Raw genomic sequence first — 20,358 nt, 5'->3', positions numbered from 1 at the left:
TTATATTATATATTATTCAATAAATTTATATCATTCATTATCTGGATTAATTTTTTTAAAATGTCAGTTGAGTTGACATGGTTTCAGTGCTTCAATCTATTGATCAAATCTTCAAGCGCAGTGTTCATTGTGGTCTGCTCTCATTGGATTCCATCAAGACATTTTTGTGTACGAGTCATCACGTTTACACAGTTTTTTATGCCATATTTATGCTTTTTTTTTTCTGCCTATGCACAGCTAGACTCTTCTGTATGTACCCTTACAGCTGAGAGTCTAAGTGTATTTAAAGATTTAAAGCTTTAAAGTTTTAAAGAGTTTTGTCATTCATCAGCCTGTTAATGGTTAACAGTTAACTGTACTGTTGTAACTAGCAATACTACAATGGAGGTTGTAGTGGTTCAGTGTGTTTTGTTTATTTTTATTCCGTTTTTTGTGCACATCATAATTTACTCAAGTCGACAATCCTGACTTACACTGATAAAAAATAATTTCCTAAATGCAATCTAGAATTGGGTATTCAAGTTCAAAGAGCCACAAGTTTTACTTTGCATAATTTTAGAAGCTTTGCTGACTTTAAAATGTTCATACCAGTTTGTTCTATTAATAATAATACTGAACATTACATTTAAATTACACAAATAAATATGGGAAAAAGTGGATTAACATCTTGAAAAAATGCATTTACTGTACATTCAGAGTATTAAAATTTGATCAGATATTAAGCTCCATTAAATACAGAGCACTAATACATTTTAATATTTAATAATTAATTAGCTCTATAACATAACACAAACAGATACATTATAATTTTTATAGGTTATAGTGGTTTTACTTAGGGTGTATAAAATTTAGTTTTTTTTAATCATGAACCAATGTGAGTAAGAGGTCCACTGCAGAGCTCATCCAGCTGTCATTAGTGTAACAGGAGTGAAACTGAGCACTCGCTGATGTGATGACAGCTCCATTCATTGTTATTGCAGCACTTTTTGCTTTACAATTTTAATATGTTTGTTTGCCATGCTGCAAAGAGGACCGTCTGATATTTGTACAATGCAAAGTGTAAAGCCATATATATATATACACACACATATATATATATATACACATATACATTGGTGAGCAAATCAAGGCAAAAACTAGTGTAATTGTTATATATTAGATTGTTTTTTACTGTAATAAGTTCATTTTAAGGTAAAAAAAAATAAAAAATACAGTATTAGTAAATATAAAGCTATTTTTTCTAGTTATTTTAATACATTATTATTAAAATTATTTAATAATTTAGGAATTTACCCATGGCAACCTTCAGTCCACTAGCCTCAATCAAGTTTGCTCTATGGATTCATCTCTTGAGTTTTAAACGTTAGCAGCTAGTAGATGTATGCAAAATATGCTTAAGGGGTGGCCAATAATAATAATAATATATATATATATATATATATATATATATATATATATATATATATATATATATATATATATATATATATGTATATATATATATATATATATATATATTTTTTTTTTTAAACACTTTTCTTTTGATGATGCACAATTACCCCAAGAAATGCAGTGTGCGCTAACAAAATAAAACTGCGTGGATGTGGATTACACGATGTTGGCATCAACTTTCAGAACAGAAAAAAAGCCGAAAAAAACAAATGTTTGTATTCTCTGTGCATGTTTTGCTTGCTTTGGAAAAGATGTCACAGTCTGTTTCAGTCAAAATAAAAAGTGACAATTTAAATACTAATACAACAATACAGGGGCGTCAAACAGTTCCTGAAGGGCGGCAGCAGTGTAGTTTAGTTCAGTGTTTCCCAACCACGTCCCAGAGCGAAGGTCCACCAGCTCTGCACATTTTACAAGTCTACTCAAACAAACACACCTGATTCAGATCATCAGCTCATTAACAGAGACTGAAAGACCAAAGGGTGTGGCAGAGAAAGGAGAATCCAAAACATGCAGTGTTGGTGGTCCTTCGGGAACGTGGTTGATAAACACTAGTTTAACCCTGCTTCAACACTTATCTGTAGCTTTCAAACAAGCTTGAAGGACTCAGTTAGTTGGATCGAGAGGGGTCTGGCTGCAGACCTGGTGCAGTGCAATCTGGACTGCGTCCAATGCTTTTTAATGGGCTCACCTAACCCCACCCCTAACCCTACTCGTCACAGTGACGTCACTAGCTCCATTTGAGTGCATTGTGTCTGACATTGCATCGCTGAGTGATGCAGTCTCAGCTTGCATCATAAAGGCTGCATCCAGACACTATTGGTTGGATCAGGTGTGGTTTGGGTCGGAGCTAAATTGTGCAGATCTGTTTAACACGGATCCTTGCAAATAAATAGGTTGATAAACAGTTTTGAATGGCCATCAACAAAGAAATAACCTTTTAAAACCATATATTGTATTGCCATATTTTTTTTTTCATTGTAATAGTTTAAAATAAACAAATACATAAATACAATTATTTATAATGATGAAAAAAAAAACAAGCAGGAACCACACAACACCTCTTGGGTAAGCATTCATCCAGGCAAGTCACATATGAGTTCTCTGTGAGAAACAAATTCCACCATGGCCGTAAATTAATTTAGACAAGCATGTGTTTAGTTCCTCTCTCTCTACCACATACTTAAAGTCAATATGAACTTTTATGATTTAAAAAGTGACTTATATTTCCTAAAATAGCATATCATCAATAATATGTTTTCTTGCGAACAAACAAAGTTGACAGATGTTGTAGTTACACCGTTTGCCAACAGGGGCGCGGCTAATATTAACCAGTCAAACGTTGGTTATTTACAGCTCCGTGAATCAAAACCATCCAGGATCTGGAACACAGTGTGAGGTGGAAAGTCTGTGAGAGCTGGAAAAGGACCTGCCAGCTGAGTCCATGTGAATCACTCAGAAATCACAGGTGTGTGTGTGTGTGTGTGTGTGTGTGGAGGATGACGAGTGTCTGCCTTTACATAACCTGTTTCTCCTCCCTCTATACACGTCCCACTGAGGGCCTACTCACACTATGCCATCCGTACCGTGCCCAGGCCCGTTTCCCGGATCGTTTGAGAAGTGTGAGTGCGCTGAATCGGGCTCAAGCACGGTTCACTTGGCCGGCCCTGGCCCGGTTGGAAGAGGTGTGCCTGAGCGCGGTACACTTGGGGTTTGGCGCGGTACGCTTGTGTGTGAGCGCGAAACGCGCCAAAGCCCGAAACCGAAAGCGAGACGTGACTTTTAAGGGGCTGTTTCATATGGATTTATTAATCATTCTTACTGTTCAGTGATCGCAAACTGCCGTAGTTTATTAAAGACGCAAACTCCTCACAGCACGACAGCTGCGCGCCTTCAGCAGACCTCCTCATTCCTGCAGCACGAGAGCTTTGATTGTTTATGAGCGCCAAAAGTGGCGGATCTGTTCGGTAAAATATCTGACTGCGTGTCCCCGCATCCCTAAGGACTGTTTGGCGAAATATTTGACTGCATGTCACTGCATATCAAACGACTGAAAGGATATAACTAGAGAAATCTCCACTGTGCTGCTGAGTGAGAGCGTATGGCAAGCCGTTTAAACATTTAAACCTTGTTCTGACTATCCATAAATATATTTAGAGATATAAATATATATTTTGACAAGTCATTATTATAATTCGACTTGTCAGAATGACAATTAGAGATATCTGCAATTACAATTGTACTAGTACGAAATCAGATTGGAGATATCTGCAAATATATTATGACTAGTCATATTCCTCCATTGACTTCCATTGAAAAATATTTACAGATATCTCTAACTGAGTTTTGACTCGTCAAAAATCCAATTCAAGATATCTACAACTGTAATTCGACTATTAGTAAATTAATTAGAGATATCTTCAAATATATTTGTAAATATCTCTAAATATTACGAATTAAAGACATCTCCAAATGTATGACTAGTAAAAACTCAGTTAGAGATATCTCTAATTACAATTGTGACTAGTCAAAACTCATTTAGAGATATCTGCAAATATTTTTCAATGGAAGTCAATGGAGGAATATGACTAGTCATAATATATTTGCAGATATCTCCAATCTGATTTCGTACTAGTACAATTGCAATTGCAGATATCTCTAATTGTTATTCTGACTAGTCGAATTATAATTATGACTAGTCAAAATATAATTAGAGATATCTCTAAATATATTTATGGAGTCAGAACAAAGATTTAAATGGTAAAAAGGCTTGCCATAGAGTGCGCTTCTGAACAGCGCAGCAGCGATGACGTAAGCGTGCCGAGGCCCGATATGGTGTGAGCGCGGGCCGTCGGGGGAGACGGGAGGGGGGACAAGCGTGCTTTGGCCCGGTTCGAGGCAACTGTACCTAGTGTGAGTACGGCCTGACACCATCTGAAACTCACCTCTTCAACAGGAGCTAATCTATGCTTTCGCAGTTGGTATACAGCTCATTTGCTCACATACTGCATGATTTTTTCGCATACACTTGTTTATCACGAGAACTTGAGAAACATGGGCTTAATGTAAAAGACTCACTTATCCAGTAATGGGCAGAGAGTTGAGATAAGTGTATTAATGGAGTTTTCTTGAAAATTAAGTGGGGTTTCCCTAGCATACAATCCATTAATTTAATGATCTGTCGTGCCATTGCCCTTGCATTCTCCAGGTTCATATGTGGGGTGGTTGATTAAGTGCGTTATTGTGCTGATCGCTTCAGATTTAGCTGCTGTAATTTTATTTTTTTATGTCACTAAAGTTACAGAATTGGTGAATTTATGGCTAATCCCACTAATGCTGGAATCCAGTTTCATCACTCCGTTAATAAAAGCCCATATAAGACTTGATCTGTTGAAACTGCTGACCATGCATTTTAACTTTAGGAGACTTCCACTACTATAACTTTCTATTAAAATCAAAGCTTTTAACCACATTTTTAAATTGACTGCAGATTGAATCCAACACTTGTTGTGGCAGAGAAACACTCGTGACTTTTTTCACAAATTAAGATTGAAGGGACGGGACTATCAATTAATGAATAATTAGTTTTAAACATTATTGTCCACACTGTTAAAATATTAGGATTCCAAATGAAGGATACTAGCCATATTAGAAGCAATATTTTGTTCTTTAAAGGGATAGTTCACCTAAAAATGAAAATCATTTTCTTACCCTTGACTTGTTTCCAACCAGTTTTTTTTCTTCTTTTTTTAACACAACATAAGATATTTTGAAGAATGCTGAAAACCGGTAACCATTGACTTCATTGACATAGTATTTGTTTTTCCTACCATGATTGTCAGTGGTTACAGGTTTCCAAAAAAACAAAAAGAAATAAATAAAATTGAAGAGCGTTAATGATAAGAACATTTCAATAATATAACAAACCATTTTCCACTATAAATACTCTTTTATAAATGTTTTAGAAGTACTTGAGATGCAAAGATGGCATTTTTTTATCCAAATAAAAAACTTCAATGACATGGAAGGACTTTAACTATCCAGCATGATTGTAAATTAATACATTTTTGACATTATCATTACCGCACATTGCTATTATCCATATTCATTCATTTTTTAACTGACATGGACAACCATATAAAAAAATGCCAGAGTCATGAACATCTGTTTTAAATGAATCTGAGGGTTAAATTTTAAAGATCTAGGCACAAAGTCTGAAGCGCATAACACAAAACCATTTAGGGCGTGTCCGAATCCACTTTTGCTATTTTAAGGAGAAAAATATGCTCTGCGCACCGGCATATGTCCTAAATTGATTGCGCATGTTCTCTTAATAAGTTATAGGTGTGTATTGAGCATAATGTGCAGTAAACCAGTCAGTCTCATCTTCCATTCCATTTAAGAGTCAGTTGTGGAAATAGCAGACTTTCTTAGTGAAAAAACTGAATGCTTTACTAGTGAGAAATTAGTTAAACAGACCATGTGCAGCACAAGGATCAAGAATGAGCCTCCTCCATTCCCCCTCTTTACTTTCTCTTTAGTTTTTACTTGACTCCGTTACTTTTGTGGATAAGGAAAAGGTGTTATATGCACTCCACTGAAGACATCCGTTAGCTTACAAATTTCATTTGTTAGGCGCCAGGCGACGCAGTGGCGCAGTAGGTAGTGCTGTCGCCTCACAGCAAGAAGGTCGCTGGTTCGAGCCTCGGCTGGGTCAGTTAGGATTTCTGTTTGGAGTTTGCATATTCTCCCTGCATTCGCGTGGGTTTCCTTAGGGTGCTCTGGTTTCCCCCACAGTCCAAAGACATGCGGTACAGGTGAATGGGTAAGCTAAGTTGTCCTCCGCAGTGTATGAGTGTGTGTGAATAAGTGTGTGGATGTGTGAATGGGTGTGGGATGTTTCCCAGAGATGGGTTGCGGCTGGAATCCGCTGCGTAAAAACCTGCTGGATAAGTTGGTATTTCATTCCGCTGTGATGAATGGATGTTAGGCGCCAAGATTTGTTTCAAAGCTATTTCTAAATTCAATTTTAATTTCCAGCAAATGAAAAAAATGAGCAATAATAATGAAGTGTGGTCAAAACACTGAGTTATAGCCAAACACACGTCCTCTTATGCCACATATGGTGATGCTAACCTCTCCTTGTGGACATTGTGCTACTTGTGGACATACAGAAGAACGAAATGTGTCTCGCAGGACCACAGTGCTACATTAATTAATCATAAACACAAACACAACACTGGAAATAAGAGCTATAAAAAAGGACATAAACCATGAGATACTTAACTATACACATAAGATAGTAAACATCTTTTTCATTTTTGAGCTCTTGTAAGATGGAGTTTAGATCAAGTGTCAGGTGCATAAGAGAGAAGAGTGCTTCTACAGGTGGTTTGTCAAGCCCACTCACATGAATGTAGCACAATACACAATGTTTTCAAGAGACATGGAGTGATCAGGAAAGTGTCTTTAGTGCAAATGTGCTACCTGGTGCAAGTGTCAGAGAGATGTGAGGGTGTCTTTTCTACAGGTGGTTTGTTAAGCCCACTCACCTGTATGGGACATACTCAGGAATGCATGGAGAGAGAGAAAGGGGTTGAGATTTCAGAGGGGGGTAAATTGACTGGCAGTCTCTAATACTTCAAAACCTTCTTCCTGATGGTACCAGCTGGAAGAGACTATGGAAGGGTAGAGTCTTTCATGATACTGCTAGCTTTGCTGGAGCACTGTGAGCGGAAAATGTCCTGAATGGAGGATAAAGGGGCACTGATGATCTTTTCGGCTGTGTTTACTATGCACTGGAGGGTCTTGCGGTCCGCAGCATTGTAGCTAACGTACCACACAGTTATGCAGCTGGTCTGCATGCTCTCAATGGTTCCTAGCTCATCTCAATGGTGTCCATTGCATATTATAGTTAAGGACATTTGTAATGGCCAGGCTAGGCATATTTGGGTTAATTTTATAAATTGTTTTGGTCACAAGTTCTCATTTACATCATCACACGTTCTTTTCTGGTGACACTTGGGGAACAATGCCTTGACATGTCTGATCCATCCCTGTTAATTAAAAATAACATTGTCAAGCTCTCCTCTTTTAAATACATGGCAGCAGAGATCAAAACTGATTTGTAAGTGGGAGTCAGATATGGTGGATCTAAATATTTTCTTTCTAGATTTTCTATATCCTTCATTCATTCATTTTTTTTCAGCTTAGTCCCTTTATTAATCTGGGGTCGCCACAGTGGAATGAACAACCAACTTATCCAGCATATGTTTTGCGCAGCGGATGCCCTTCCAGCTGCAACTCATAACTGGGAATCATCCATTCATTCTTGTCAGCTTAGTCTCTTTATTAATCTGGGGTCGCCACAGCGGAATGAACCGCCAACTTATCCAGCCAGTTTTTACGCAGCGGATGCCCTTCCAGCCGCGACCCATCTCTGGGAAACATCCACACACACATTCACACTCGTACACTACGGACAATTTAGCCTACCCAATTCACCTGTACCACATGTCTTTGGACTGTGGGGGAAACCAGAGCACCCTAAGGAAACCCACGCGAATGCAGGGAGAATATGCAAACTCCAAACAGAAATCCTAACTGACCCAGCCGAGGCTTGAACCAGCGACCTTCTTGCTGTGAGGCGAACATGCTACCCTTTGCGCCACTGCGTCGCCAGGAATCATCCATACACTCTCAATCACACACATGCACCATGGACAATTTAGCTTACCCAATTGTCCTGTACTGCATGTCTTTGGACTTGTGGGGGAAACCGGAGCACCCGGTGGATGCAAACATGGGGAGAACATGCACACTCCACACAGAAATGCAAACTAATCCAGCAAATTCTTGTACCAGCGACCTTCTTGCTGTAAGGCGATTGTGCTACCCACTGTGCCACCGTGTTGCCCCAGTTAAAAACATTTTCATTTAATGTACTGCTTTTATCAAAGCACTGAAATATCATCTAAAGCATTGTCTCACTGTAGTACTGTAAGAATTGCATAACTTCTTTGCTGTGCATGAACATGTTTGTGTAAGAAAGACTATGTGAGAATCGGAAACGTGTCTGAATTGTGGAAGTGTCTTCCACACCCCCTCCATCCCTCTGTGTTTGTAAACTAAAGCCCATGCAGGAAACCGAGGGAAATGGGGTTAGAGTTCAGCTGTGCCTCTTTGAGGAAGCTTCGCCTCAATACAGAGGGCTGCTAAACCATCGTGGGAAACAGGGAGGGGCTTCAGTAAAAATCTGCCATCACTTCACACCATCCTACAAACTTACAAGACCTGCGGGAGGAAAACTCTGCAGCTCTGGAAAACAAAACAAGCTGCTCAAACGTTTAAATTCTGTAGATGGCAAATCTAAAAAAAAAAAAAATACTTGGAGACATAATTTTGGCTTTTAAATATTGCAGTCTAAACCATCATGTGAAAATTTAAAACTACATCCAATATAGAGTTGAATTATAGATAATGTAATAGTAGAAACTGTACGCAGACTTGAGTAGCGTTTAAAATATTGCGATTTTGTTTTATAATGAAATTCTCCCTGGTAAGACTGGCCTTTCTGCTTCTATTTCCAACCACACTATAAAACACATGATACATGACCATTCACACTCATGGTGTATGTGCATACATTGCTGCCATCCATGCTGCAATCCACCATTTGTGTAATGGTTATATGAGAGGGACTTGACAAATCATGAAAACATATGCAGTAATCCAGAAGACCGGTGTCCTGACATGTCATCCTACACATCAGATTATGCTATCAACACTGTATTTGAATGGTTCTGAGGTTGGGTTTAGGAATTAGGCAGGTTAGGGCAATATTACATCACACTACTCCACATTAAAATTCCATTCAATCATTTTCTTTTCAGCTTAGTCCCTTTTATTAATCTGGGGTTGCCACAGTGGAATGAACCACCAACTAACCAGCATATGTTTTACGCAGCGGATGCCCTTCTTGCTGCAACCCATCACTGGGAAACATCCATAAAAACTCCTTAACTACAGACAATTTAGCTTACCCAATTCACCTATACCACATGTCCTTGGGCCTTTGGGGGAAACCGGAGCACCCGGAGGAAACCCACACGAACACGGGGAGAACATGCAAACCCTACACAGAAATGCCAACTGACCCAGGCTCGAACTGACGACCTTCTTGCTGTAAGGCGACCGGGCTAACCACTGAGCCACCGTGATGCCATAATTCAATAAATACATCTTTTTTAGAGTAATAAACAGTTCAAACTGATTCATGTACCTGAATACTTTAAACAGTCAGGTGTAGGTAGTGCTGTCACCTCACAGCAAGAAGGTCGCTGGTTCGAGCCTCGGCTGGGTCAGTTGGCATGTTCTCCCTGCGTTCGCGTGGGTTTCCTCCAGGTGCTCCGGTTTCCACCACAGTCTAAAAACATGCAGTACAAGTGAATTGGGTAAGCTAAAATTGTCCGTAATGTATGTGTGTCAATGAGTGTGTATGGATGTTTCCCAATGATGGGTTGCAGCTGGAAGGGCATCCGCTGCGTAAAACAAATGCTGGATAAATTGGTGATTCATTCAGCTGTGGTGACCCCAGATTAATAAAGGGACTAAGCTGAAAAGAAAATGAATGAATGAATGAATGAAGAGTTTATATTATTCTTTATTTACCTCAAGCTTGAGCATAAAACATTTTTGTTAAACAAAGGATTTTTATTTAAGATTTGGCATTTCCATCACTCGTTTCTTATGCAGCACTTCAAAATGCACATTAAAACACTAATGACGTCTTGCCTATTGTGTATCACATGTTCAGTCTAGTTATGTTCTAATCCTTTACAGCCAAAACAACAATGGTGAACTGCATTACTGTATGTGCAAGTACGCATAGTATTTCTTTCTGCTAACTACTGGCCTGGTTTGCATATAGAAAGTGGCTAGTCAGTTTAAGGCACAGTATGTAATTTTTGCTGCTAGAAGGCGCATATTCATTACAAAAAAAGGTGTATTTTGATGACTTTGGAGTGGTTGTCTTCATTACGTTCTATACGGGACTCCTGCAAACATCATGTTCATGTATGAGTTATAGAATGCAAAACTAATCATGGTAGTTTCAAGCAGAGTGAGGCTCAACATGTAACATGGCAAAAGCAGCAGAACTTTTATTGTACCACAGTCAATGCTTCCGGTTCTTCTAGTCACATTCACATAATTCAATTCAATTCAGCTTTATTTGTATAGCGCTTTTACAATGTAGATTGTGTCAAAGCAGCTTCACATAAATGGTCATAGTAACTGGAACAGTGTGGTTCAGTAACTGGAATAGTGTGGTTCAGGTTTTAGTGTTTAAGTTCAGTTCAGTTCAGTTTAGCTCAGTTCAGTGTGATTTAATCATTACTGAGAGTTCAAACACTGAAGAGCCAATTCATCGATGCGTAGCTCTACCAATCCTGAACCATGCGAGGCAGTGGCGACAGCGGAGAGGGAAAAAAAAAACTTCACCTGATGGGAGTGAAGAAAAAAAACCTTGAGGGAAACAGACTCAGTTGGGCACGACCACTTTAATTTCTCCGCTGGCCAAAAGTCTTGTGCAGAGCTTCATTCGCCGTGGTTAAGGCTGGATGATGGCCTCAGCGAAGACTCGTCTGTCCCTGGGACGTCGCTGGAATCAGACTCATGTTCTCCACTCCCCACGACCATCAGCGCAGCAGCAGCTTAGGATATGGCTTGGTCCCGGATATGGAATCCTTGGGATCATCACGTTGCTGGTCTTGGATCCAATCAGTGACTCCGCATAATCTGAGGACCTCGGGATGAGTATCCCCAGGTGAAAATAGAGAAAAAAGAGAATAATTAGCGTAGCTGCTGTTCGTAGTGTATATAAGCAAGATGCAGAAGCCAGTGTGGAACCCGCTAGGTGATGCATTGAGTGAAAGAGGAGGAGAAAACATAGGAGAAAACATAGGAGACATAGAAAACATAGAAAACATAGGAGAAAAGCAGTGCCTTTTTATCATACCAAATACATTTTATAATTCTGTTATAATGCTGCTCTGTCACTAGGTCCGTGCCTATAGTTACAAATTGCTAATTTCTCTGTATTTGAACACTTTGTTTTAACATTTGGGATAATGTAGGGACATAAATCTGCAAATTACTGTTCTGTACTGTTTTGGATATTTTAATGAAACAACACGTTGCGCCTTTTAACTGATTGTTGTTGTCTGTATGCAAAACTTTTCCTAGAAATAAAAGTTTTTAGTGTATTGCTGACTTTAAAAGTACCCTAAATTCTAATTTATTATATGTTTTAATAAATTCTGCTTGGTTCACGTCTGTTCCCTGTTCCTCTGATGACTTTTTTTTGTTGTTGTATTTAAGCCCTCTGTTTTCTCAGTTTAGCGTTTAATGGGATTGATAGTAAAGGTGTAGTGTGTTTCAAGTTGTTGGTTCATTAAAAATCATCATCCTGCATCATGTATCTTTGTACATGGATTTGTAGTAGACAGCTCCATTACAAACTCCTGACAACAAATTTAAGATGATAAATAATGCATAATATACAGCATTTTTTTCCCGCTTGCTTGCTTGCAGGTGTGTTTTAATAGAGTGAAAGTTATGCACATTTATCTCTTGCAGACTTAGTTACGTAATGTAGAACCATTGATGTGTTTTTTTTTAAAGAATGATGTTTGTTGACAATCTCGTTCCTTTGCTGTTACCATGCTTGCTTGTCATCCATATGCATGTATTTTAATTGAAAACATGGTTTTACTTGATTTCCATAGTCCTCTTTAGATGTGTTGTTGACCATAACTGCAAAAACCTTTTTATTTTATTGTTGTCAGATATGAATACACTGAATGACTGCTGGATGACCATAAAAGGTCAACATAATGTCTAAAGGGGACCATCTAGGAAAGTGTTACAAAAGAATGAACAATCACATGACATATACACTCACTGGCCACTTTATTAGGTACACCTTTCCAACTGGGCGGTAACGCAACTTTCTAATCAGCCAATCACATGGCAGCAACTCAATGCATTTAGGCAGGTAGACATGGTCAAGATGATATGCTGCAGTTCAAACAGGGCATCAGAATGGGGAAAAAAGTGACTTTGAACGTGGCATGGTTGTTGGTGCCAGACTGGCTAGTCTGGGTATTTCAGAAACTGTTGATCTACTGGGATTTTCATGCACAACCATCTCTAGGGTTTACAGAGAATGATCTGAAAAAGATAAAATATCCAGTTAGTGGCAGTTCTGTGGGCGTAAATGCCTTGTTGACGCCAGAGGTCAGAGGAGAATGGCCAGACTGGTTCCAGCTGATAGAAAGGCAACAGTAACAGTAACTCAAATAACCACTCGTTACAACAGAGGTCTGCAGAAAAGCATCTCTGAATGCACAACACATCCAATCTTGAGGCAGATGGGCTACAGTAGCAGAAGACCACACCGGGTGCCACTCCTGTCAGGTAAGAACAGGAAACTGAGGCTACAATTTGCACAGGCTCACCAAAGTTCGACAACGAGTCTCAATTTCTGCTGTGACATTTGGATGGTAGGGTCAGAATTTGGCGTCAACAACATGAAAGCATGGATCCATCCTGCCTTGTATCAACGGTGCAGGCTGGTGGTGGTGTAACGGTGTGGGGGATATTTTCTTGGCACACTTTTGGCCCATTACACATTGAGCATTGTGTCAACGCCCCAGCCTACCTGAGTATTGTTGCTGACCATGTCCATCCCTTTATGACCACAGTGTACTTATTTTCTGATGGCTACTTCCAGTAGGATAACGCACCATCTCATAATGCGTGAATCATCTCAGACTGGTTTCTTAAACATGACAATGAGTTCACTGTACTCAAATGGCCTGCACAGTCTCCAGATGTCAATCCAATAGAACACGTTTGGGATGCGGTGGAATGGGATATTCACATCATGGATGTGCAGCTGACAATTCTGCAGCAACTGCATCAAGCTATCATGTCAATATGGCCCAAAATCTCAAAGGAATATTTCCAGTACCTTGTTGAATCTATGCCACAAAGGATTAAGGCAGTTCTGAAGACAAAAGGGGGTCCAACGCAGTAGTACAAGTAAGGTGTACCCAATAAAGTGGCCGCTGAGTGTAGGTTCATGTTCATTCTTTCTGTTTCAAGGCTGTGACCTACATCCTGCACCCCTGAAGGCTTGACCCTGACATGGCTTCCATGGTCAATGTATCCAGTTGGCGTTAGAGAGTTTTAAAGGCACATGTGGAGCCACAGGTGCAAGCAGGAGCCTAAAAAGGCACAGGTGCAGAAGAAAAATGAACACATGAAGTCTGATAACAGTAACAGAGTTACTTAACTGAGGCCATGTCCAGACATATTTCATTTTATAAACCTTTCCCCTTTTCAATTTTTTTTTTTTTAAAGATTTTCCCTCCGTGGTTATGCCAAACCAACAGGTGGCGATATAACCTTAAGCATAAAGCCATAATGGCCAATCAGAAGGCTGAATAAGATATATCTCTGCACACAGTGATGCCAAACAAAGAAGAGAACATTGTTCATGCAGGTTTCATGGTAGGTTTTCACGACAATGCTGTTAAAAAAAAAGGTTTTTGGTTTCAGTCATCTGATAATGCATTTGCGAGACTGCGTTTACTGCACTGACCAAGCCAAACTGTGTTGATAAAGCTGAAGTTTTGAAAAAAGCTGTGTCGTGTGGACAGGTAGACAGAATATGCTGCCTTGTATGGGTGTGTGGCTCTGCTGTTTATTATGTCCTCACAAAATGATTTCTTTAAGTGATCGTTACCACAAAAAGCAACATTCTGAATCACATTTCTGAAAAGAGCTTGAAGTACATTTTCAGAAAAGTACTTATATAATTTCTTAGTTTTTACTTTAGAAGACGTAAGTTACAGTATACTAATAGCACACTTCAGTAAACTTCGTTTTTTATAAGGGCATAATATATATATATATTCATAAGGACTGCTGAGAAATCAGCTTTACATTTTAAAAATATATATTAGTTTTTAGTTTATTTAATCCTTTTGCTTTTTATTAAAAGATGTTTTTTTTTTTGCTTTGTGATATTAATTTATGCATCTTTATTCATAATGTTATTCACATTTCTAATATTTCCCGCATACAGTTGAAGTCAGAATTATTAGCCCTCCTAATTATTAGCCCCCTGTTTAGTTTCTTTTTCCAATTTCTGTTATTATATTATATTTTTAATAACTCATTTCTAATAACTGATTTATTTTATCTTTGCCATGATGACAGTAAATAATGTTTGACTAGATATTTTTCACGATACTAGTAATTTGCTTAAAGATGCACACAGTAGAAATTATCTCACGCTGCAGTTGAGAGAGTTGTGCCCGACTTTCAGTGCAATGTAAACAAAAGATAAGCTAGACGAATTATTACAAATCATTAAAATGATTATGTATGCATGAACGCAGATAATAACAACAGTTCATTTAAACTCTTAGCTAATATATAGCTTAGATTAACATTAGACAAATTCTTTTTTTTAATTTATTCTTATTTTTGTTTATTTATTCATTGTTCAGTCATTTATTTTCATTGTAAAATTATCACTCATGTTTAAGTCAAAAACTTTTTTTAAGCCCATAGAGAGAAATTGACTATTGTTTGTTGTTCATTAATATCTTGTGCTGTATTTGGTTACTGAGCAGCAATAAACAACACTTTAAAATATAAAAAAGATTTTCTAAACTAGTAGTGTTTTGAATTTAATAAATGTATAATAATTGTGATGATTATTCTTCAGACTATAATCGTACAACCAAAATCTTTAACGTTTATGCATGTTTATTCAAAATCTATGCACGTTTAAAAGATAACATGAATGTGTTTGAATGTAGAAAAAGCCTACTTGAGCAATAACATTTGAATATGTTTGTAAAAAAGCCACATTATACAATGCATTGATGTTATATAGTTTCACAATACAACTTATTAACGTTTTAATGTAGAAAAATCCAACATGGGCGTCTTAAGGAGCAAAAATACAACATAGGGGCTCTTATATGCTGTTGTGTCATCATTTATATTAAAAGTCATATCTCTCCGGCCCCTCATTTGGAATGCTTTTCATTAACTGGCCCCCATGACAAACCAATTGAAAAGCCCTGCACTGTACCTACACTACACACAGTACTGTCTAAACAGCTTACAAAAGATGATTTTCATCATAGGTGCCCTTAAAACTTGCAATTTAAAGACTTAACTAGGTTAATTAGGGCAGTGGTTCCCAACCTTTTGTTTTATTTTTACCCGAGACCCCCTTTTCCCCCTGAAAATATTGTAAGGCCCCCTCCACATATAAATTTGGAGTAAGGAAGACCAAAAAATGTATGTGGCTGGTTCAGGGACACTTTGCTTCGAGAAAAAGAAATAAAATCATAGTTCAGGTAGCTATCTTGGTATTTCCTGCTTTTTGTGTTTTTAGTATTGCTAGCTCTGCGACCCGAAATGTTTGGAGCTTTCTTTACCTGTTCAGTATGCTTGGGTCATTACTATTAGCTGATGAAGGCGAATCAGTGAGGTTTTTAGTGAAGGACAAATTAAAAATTTGTACATTTTTTGATCAGCCAGGGGATAAAATCAACTGCTAAGAAATTGTAAAAATATGACACGACCCCCCACAGAACTCACTGAGGCCCCCTTGTGGGACGGGACCCCCCTGTTGGGAACCTCTGAATTAGGGTAATTAGGCAAGTCATTGTATAACAGTGGTTGCCTTTATTCTAGCTAAAATAAAACAAGACTTTCTTCAGAAGAAAAACAATGTATTAGGGACTACTGTGAAAAATTGATAAACATCATTTGGGAAATATTTGACAAAGAAAAAACAAATTCACTAATAATTTTGACTTCAACCGTATGTATCGTATTATTTAGTTTTTTTGCATTGTGGATACTGTTTCACACCTAAATCCACTCACCCCCAGACTATTACACAAACTCCTCTTTTACTTGTTCTCTTATACTCAGACACTGCACCTCTGTGATGTCTGCAGAGCTGCACAGTGATCCAGAAGAAACATCTTCATCCGGCGGGAGCTGAAGAGACTGACAGATGGAGGGGAAAAGATGGTCCAGGAGGAAGCGGGAGCGAGGCAGAGATGTGGACAAGCATGCTGATGCTGATCTCCACATTCTAGCAGTTGTCATGGCGACAGCACTGCCTCCTTGGCCTGGCTGCTCTTCGTCATGTTTGTGTGAGTATGAAGTGTTTCAGTTAGTGTGTTGCACTGTGGTCATAATGTCATACTGTTAGCATGATGGTCCAGATTTTATTGATAGACATGTTCGGTGTTAAAACTTGGCATAGAAGTTGATATTCTGTGAACCGCTTGTTATTTATGACGATCCGTGGCTGGGTTGCCTTATATAAAAGCTATTTGTAGCTGTGCAGCTGCGGCCTTTCATTATCATTACTGAGGCTAATGCTCCCATCTCTCCGTCTCTAGTTACGCCTGGTGGAGTAAGACGGAAGCAGGCCGTTGTCAAAGGAATAGTTTGCTTTTAAAAGAATCCTCTTGTTCATATTGAAAAGCTTATACTGTATGCAGCTGACTTGTTGGGTTACTTTGTCAGGCAGTGACTGCGTTTATGGACAGAAATACTTCACAAACCTGATTTCAGACTTCAGATCTGATTTTCAGACATCTGATACAACATGAAGGTTTAGTGATCAACAAAATAAGTGTCCAGCTGGTAAATTGTTACGTGTTTAAGATGTTTAAGTGGGATGCTGTAACATTTAGGTGAGACAGGTGTAATGTGTGCCACAGATCAAGGATGAGGCAGGAATCAATTCTCTATTAAAGCTTTTTTTTTAAGTCAATAGTTAAAACAATATGTAACAAAAACAAATGGAAAAAAGAAATAAACATTTACAATTATTCTCTTTAAACAAAAACAATGAGTGTAAGCCAAATCAAAGAAATTAAAACCCGAGATCTTCAGTGTGCACGACACCCGAACTAAACTAATTAAACTACAAAACTCAAAATTACACAGGTGGCAAAACACTCAAACTAATCTAACAAAAGTCCATCTAAACTAATACAAACCTAACAAGACGGTCAAATGCTCATTTATCTCACACAACAACCATCACATTATTTTACTAATGCCGAGTTCAGACTGCATGATTTTCAAACTAGTCGTGTCACAGATGTTTTCACACTGCATGACTATCTGGGCTAGCGTTTCGTCGCTGCTTTGTTTACACTGCAAGATGGATCAGTGACAGGGGCTTTCACATTGCATGACTTTACTATAGGAAGAATCGCCGACAACTTCGTCCAAACTACGTCTCACAGCCAAAAACATGTAGTATATCTTTTGTTATTAACTACATAATGAGAAAGAAACCTTTAATGGGGTAAAACATGTACATGTTTGCTCACCTGGGTTTAAAGGGAATTAGCCATTTCTCCTCAACGTTGATAATAAACTAATTTCTTTCTGTATGAAACGTCAAACAGACACGGTTGCTCCTGAGTCCTGTCAAACCTCCACTAGTTTTTCCTCTATTTCGTGGGTCCAAATAAACCGAAAAAGAGCGCTTTTAACTTCTCCCCCAGCCTCCCGCTGGCCTGCAGCAGGTATACACACACGTACACGCAGATGAATGCTGCTCTCTCATTGGCTGTAGGCGATCGCTGATGTTATTTTCAGTCAAAACTCAATTCACACGGCATGATTTGAATCGCCGACAGCTCCAGATATTTAGCACGCCAAATATCTCACAGGCATCGGCGACTCATCGGCGATTCTCTCAGATCAAGTCTTTGAAAGTTCATACTGTGTGATTGTCACTCACGTGCACGAGCAGCGATTTGCCTGTGATTTTAGGCATTTGTCAGCGATTTCTTAAAAACTGTCGGCGAGCCAAAATCAGGGCTAAAATCACACAGTCTGAACTAGGCATTAAAGCCAACGAAGTTCAACAAGCAAACTCAAATTACCACAGTAAACTGAGATATTAAATCACTAAACAGCCTGAGCATATCACAAACAAATTGCGTGAAGCACTAAAGGTTCGCAAAGGGAGAGCGCACACCACACACTGGTCTGTCGGGCCTTTAAATGCTTGCGACTTGTCCGGGGATTGGTAAAACCGACACCGTCATAATAATGATAGACAGATGCTGAACCAATAAGAAACATAAGGCTTGAGTAAGCGGAGAGGGTGAGAAAAATAAATACACAAAGAAAAAACTAACAACAAACATAACGTGAATCAATAGATATTTGTTTGAAAATAGCATCTTAAGTGGAAAAAAAGATGGTCAAAAGAGCTTGTTTATTTACAGACTGACCACTGCAACCTTCAAACTTGTTCAGCTGTCACAGATATGCTTCAATACAAATATGTAAATTAGATTAATGCACAAAACTGGACCATTGAATAAAACATTTGTGAATAATTTGTGCACCATTTCCACTCAGAAGAAGCATCTTTCCATATAGCGAGTCAAATGATCCACAACATCAGCTCAGGGGTCAGTTCTTCGTTCGTGGAGTATTCAGTTAGCTGGATTTAGATATTGACGATTTGACACGATCCAGGATCGTTTCGTTCTTCAAAACTCATCTGAGACTTGTTGTCATAGCAACAGTTCTGGTAGCTCAAACCTGCTCGGGAATTTCATATAAACAGGATTAGATTGGGTCAGTTCAAGCAAAAATAAAACTGAAAGTATTAATTCTGATATTTTCTTACAGTAGTTGTACAGTAGAAATGTAAAATAAATATATATATATAAAAAATGGAAATATACAGCCCTATTTAAAAAGAAACAAACAAGAAACAAAAACGGTTACCCTTGTAATCTAAAATTGAAATCTGAAAATTCTGCTGAAATCTGATTTCTTTTAGTTAAATTCTCAGATTGTCTTCTGAAGTATTGCAACTGTCCGTTTTAACCGACAACAAACAGAAATGGTGAGGAGTTGGTGTCTTTTTTTGTAATGACTCTCACTAAATGCCTAAATTTTTCTGAACGAAATGCCTACTTTTCTACATCTAATCAGCTCGCAGTAGTAAAGCCACACCCGCTATTCTCTCATTTAATATTCCATTTCTTTAGAAACTGCATCACAATACGAAAAAAAGAAAATGGTTGCTGCTTCTGGTTCATGCAGACTTTAATGGTAGAAAGCTCATTTTAGGTAGTCTATTCCATTTTATCACTGATCCATAAAATACTCTGACTTTGGCTGATGGGGCAGAATAGAAAATGAGTGGAAATGACAAGACGGAGAGAGAGAAAGCGAGAGAGAGGGGGTAATAGTGGGTGAGAGGAAATCTGGCTTGAGCATTGAATTGCTTGGCCTCAACCCTTCTTCCTGTGTCAGCGGCCGCCTGTTCATATGGGCTGTCTGTGGTTTGTCACGTTCCTCATGAGCAACAAGAGAAAATATATGTGTGGTTTTGTGTATTCGTCAGCTCTAAAATATGTCAACTAACAACATAAAATAACCACCAAAATGATTTCTGACCACACAGAAAACAGAGAGTGAAAGATTCTGACCACTAATTAAGCAGACCTGGATCCAATGTGGATGTCCACTGCTTGCCTGATTACATGACTCTGACCAAGCCAGAAACATACATCAACAGGAAGATGAACCTGGTCAACTTAGCAAAGCCAATACATTTATAAAGCTGTCTAAGTGACTGACTGACCGCAGTTTAGATGCGTAACTGCAACTCTACACCAATGCTGAGTCTTCAGGAACAGGAGAACCACAGGACTGTGAATGCTTAGATTTAACAAACTTAAAACAAAAACATCAGAGTACGGAACATGCCACGTCTTCAGACACTCTGGAAAGTTTTGCAATTGTTAGAGTCCA

At 38.5% G+C, this 20,358-nt stretch overlaps 1 protein-coding gene across 14 annotated transcripts in view; it reads left to right on the top strand.

The window, feature by feature from the left end:
- The first annotated feature begins 2,732 nt into the window (after window positions 1-2,732).
- Window positions 2,733-20,358, top strand: part of mtss2b (MTSS I-BAR domain containing 2b) — a 196,974-nt gene continuing 179,348 nt past the window's right edge. For 4 of the 14 annotated variants that reach the window (XM_087261822.1, XM_087261814.1, XM_087261818.1 and 1 more), the window contains exons 1-2: window positions 13,960-14,028; window positions 16,506-16,706. The gene's annotated coding sequence lies outside the window, so the exon portion shown is untranslated. Of the gene's footprint in view, window positions 2,921-13,959; window positions 14,029-16,479; window positions 16,707-20,358 lie in introns of those variants that run through there. The other 10 variants (XM_087261821.1, XM_087261813.1, XM_087261816.1 and 7 more) reach the window with 4 other exon arrangements.

Source organism: Danio rerio, chromosome 7 (genome assembly GCF_052040795.2).
Source record: "Danio rerio strain M-AB ecotype USA chromosome 7, GRCz13ab, whole genome shotgun sequence".
Taxonomy (NCBI): domain Eukaryota; kingdom Metazoa; phylum Chordata; class Actinopteri; order Cypriniformes; family Danionidae; genus Danio; species Danio rerio.
This window is presented reverse-complemented; position numbering and strand designations above follow the sequence as displayed.